This window comes from Notothenia coriiceps, unplaced genomic scaffold, assembly GCF_000735185.1.
Source record: "Notothenia coriiceps isolate Sejong01 unplaced genomic scaffold, NC01 NC01_scaffold00026502, whole genome shotgun sequence".
Taxonomy (NCBI): domain Eukaryota; kingdom Metazoa; phylum Chordata; class Actinopteri; order Perciformes; family Nototheniidae; genus Notothenia; species Notothenia coriiceps.
Window position 1 is genome coordinate 7,649 of NW_011359203.1, and position 3,951 is coordinate 11,599.

Genomic DNA, 3,951 nt, shown 5'->3' on the forward strand with positions numbered 1-3,951 from the left:
TGCTGGGACTCCCAGCAGCTTCTACTGAAGCCTTCCGAGTAAATCGCCAGAACGCCGACACCTCCTCATCTCCACCATGTTTTCTTTTGTGTTGCCATAAGTTAGTCTCTCTGCGTTTCTGCGGTGGGCTAATGCTAAGGCTTCACAAAACTTTTTTGGAGTTTTACGGTGCGTGATTTGCAATCCTCCCAGCCAATCAGAAATAGGAACCTTTTTCTCCCACGAAAGTCCCTGCTCTCTAGGACTGAAAAGGTTCTCATGAACTAATTTTAGTTCCGGCTCTTTTTGGTGTGAACGCGACATTTCGGAACTATATCGGAACTAAAGTGGGAATAGTACTGCGGTGTGAACGCGGCTCGGAAAAAAAGAAAACGTTTAAGGTACATGTAGATCTTAAGACAAGGCTCCTCTTTTGGAGATTGTGATACTATCATATTTATATACAGTATATTATAAGCCTATATTCCTGCTACAACTGCAGTATTTTTGACCTTTTTTAAAGAATATTTTAATTATCCAGAATTTTGTTTATTGTTTATATTTGATATACTATTTTTCTTTTAAATTACATTTTTAATTGTTAACGCTTTTCCACTTTTAAGTATTGTATTTTAATGTTGAGCACACTCGCCGATAGCAATTTTTTTCTCCCAATTTGGGATTAACAAAGTACCTACCTACCTACCTACCTACCTACCTAGTACCTACCTACCTACCTACGACAAGAGTTGACATACTTTTTAATTTGACTTTTCTTAATGATTATTTCCGTAAAGACGTTAAATAAACTTAGTATTAACAGGAAGACGACTGTGACTGAAGCTGACGTTCAAACAGAACTAAATGCAGATTGCTATTTTCTGTAATTTGAGTGCTTGTGTGGTTACAGTGTGGCTGAGAAATTGCAACCTAGCTCAGTGTTTGTGACACCTCATGTAGATAATAGAACCTTACCCACAATGCATCAGAATACAACTGCACAGTTTGTTTTTGTGTAACATGTCAGGGCTCGAAACCTTTGCATTTTTTTTTTTACTATATTTGTTGTCTTTCTCTCTCTGCACTTTCGCCACAGATAACCTAAGACATCCAAATTGGAAAGATGCACCACTTTTACAAACTAAGAGATCATAATTGTGTGATGAATGTTCTGTAGGATCTGTTGAGTTGCGTCTCTTAATGATTGCACCATCTTGACCTAAAACGAGTCCTAAGATATTTGACATATTTCAAATATTACGTCACATTTCTTGCTTTCTTTCCCAGCGCTGAAGCCAAGTTTGATCTTGCAATTCCACGAATGCGGCCAATTTTAGGCTTCCATAAATTAAGCACCAAACATTTTATGAGAAATAAACGAACTGACGTCCGTTCAGTACAAGTGTGATGCATTTCTAAAGAGGTTTTATTGGTAGTAATGTGCAGTACACCAAATATTTACAGTTAGTTAAGAGCCTTGGTTCAAGTGAAGCTGAGTGTTTTCCAGGCATGTGTGTGCATGTAAACTGTTGCCTAGACATAATTTCTCAATGCAATAAGCTCGCAGTTAAGACTTTAATGTCTTGTCACTATTAGTGTAGAGTCTTTGTGTAATTTGCTTATCTCTTAACGTCAGACACAGCTTATGTTTGCAGCAGTTTGCACAGAGTTTCAGGCTGAGAGCTCTGCTGTTCGTCAGTTGTCTCTGACACAGGAAGTGAGTGAGAGTGAGAGAGAATGTGTGTGTGTGTGTGTGTGTAGTTGCAGTGAAACAAGTGGCGGATGCATCTTCTCAAACGCTCACATTAGCTGCTGACGGCTGCTGTAAACACAGGAGGAATCACAGCCTGTTGGTGCTGAGCAGAGGTCTGACTCAGTGGAGAATATGTTTCAGTAATTGGATGCTAATAATTATTTTCAATATCATTCACTAAAGCTGTTAAATCAGACTCTTATTTTTGCACAAACGGTATATTTCAGGGCTTCCATCAGAGACTTGGGTAGCTGCTGAAGTGCAGATGTGGTTATGAAAAATGTAAATGATCCTGGCAATTTTCTACATATTGAACCCTTTTCTTATAACATATCCCAACTGCCTCTTAAATAAAGCAGTTGTTAAGAAGTGGCTGGATGTTGTCTGAGATATTTGATGTTACCACAACACTTATTAAATACATTGAATTGGTTCAATGTACACTTAGGAAATGGCCACAGAACAGATTTCCCTGCAATTATCCAAAATCCCATTAAACCATGCTATTCCCTTTTCTCAAGAAGCCAGTGAAATTCTAACTTCTGTGTCTTTGTGTCGACGCAGCCACTTGTGCCCAGTTTGATTTAAACACAAGCTATAAATGTTTTGGCATGTGACCCATTCAATCAAATCCATTATTTTTGGTGCTACTGACTGTGTGTGTATGTGTTTTTATCAGCACAAATTAATCTTCTCTTCATTGGGTTATTACAGAAATAACCGGCTTTCATGTTTAAGTGTATAGATGTGTATCAATCTCTCATGACGTTCACAAAGTTGGTCGTGTGTGTGTGTGTGTGTGTGTGGCAGCAGCGTTTCCTCCGTCAACTGCAGAAAACAATGACTCAACGAATCATTGAATGACTGATCCTCTCTCGTCGCTGAAACATTTACAAAAAACTGTTGTATAGTAATATCTCAGCCTTTCCTATTGTCCTTACTGCACCTCAAAGAGCTGGATTGATATTCCCTCTAAAAGATAATTGCTTTGTCTTTTTAACTAATGTATTTCTCTTTTTCTTTTCTCTTCACGTCTCATCGACCTGCCTCCTCCAAACCATGTCTACTCATGTCACTTTTCCGTCATCATGAAATCTGGACCGCTCTCCAACACAGCGGTAAGTTTTTCACTTATTAATTACCATAGATAAAAGCTGTAGTTATGTGAAAATCACAGGTCAGCAAAAGCCTTTTCATCAAGTTTCACACCTACAGCTCAAATGCACCTTTAACTTAGAAAAGGGGGTTAAATACAGATTGTGTAACATACCAAATACTTTCGCACTCGCATGACGAACTGGTAACACTAATGGAGACATTTCAGTGTTTCCCACAGAATTTTATTATGCCCCCCCCCGGCAAGAAGCGCCAAAGGCCCCTTAACCTATTCGGGTGGCCCATGCATCCACCCCCCCTCCATGCGAGTTCATGGCTACTGTAGACAATGTTCTTGTTGCTCTGTGTTGCGTTGTTAATGAGTGAAACACACCAGAGTTGAGGATCTGTGGGGTTTATTCTCCCTGGAGTAACTAAGGGCTAAGTGCCTTGCTCAAGGGCACACTAGTGGTGGTGTTCCAGGCGGGGTTTGAACTCACAACCTTCCGATCATCAGCCCACCTCACTATCCATTAGACCACCAAAGAAATATATATATATTATTATTATTTATTTATTTATTTATGAGATCCATTTGTGGCAAATAAATCAATGCATGGGAAACACTGCATTTATTTAACAATGATCGATGAGAAATCAGTGTTTTGTTTTTAGTCTTTTGACACCACAGTTGCTGAGATTTGAGCTAGCAAGTTAAACCACAATCTGGTCTCATGTTTCTAGTTTATTCTCATTGTATCTGTTTTATTTTTGCTCCTCAGCTACAGAAGAACCTGGAGGGTTATGTTGGCTTCGCAAATCTCCCCAACCAAGTCTACAGAAAATCAGTGAAGAGAGGCTTCGAGTTCACTCTCATGGTTGTTGGTGAGTAATCCTATATTTTATACACACACACACACACACACACACACACACACACACACACACACACACACACACACACACACACACACACACACACACACACACACACACACACACAGGTTACAGTTTCTTAATTCATGTTGTTGGTACATACAGTAGGTGTGTGTGTTACTTACTGTACATGTTTGTGTAGCAGTGTTGGGTTTCACACACATTTTTTAGCAGAGAGTGATAGCAGC

General features: G+C 39.3%; 1 long non-coding RNA gene across 1 annotated transcript in view; it reads left to right on the top strand.

Moving 5' to 3' along the window:
- The window catches only part of LOC104957199 (uncharacterized), an 8,948-nt gene extending 5,231 nt beyond the window's left edge, over nt 1–3,717 (top strand). The window contains exons 2-3 of the long non-coding RNA XR_799644.1: nt 2,849–2,850; nt 3,610–3,717. This is a non-coding gene — a long non-coding RNA (uncharacterized lncRNA). The remainder of the gene's footprint in view (nt 1–2,848; nt 2,851–3,609) is intronic.
- The last annotated feature ends 234 nt before the right edge of the window (nt 3,718–3,951 follow it).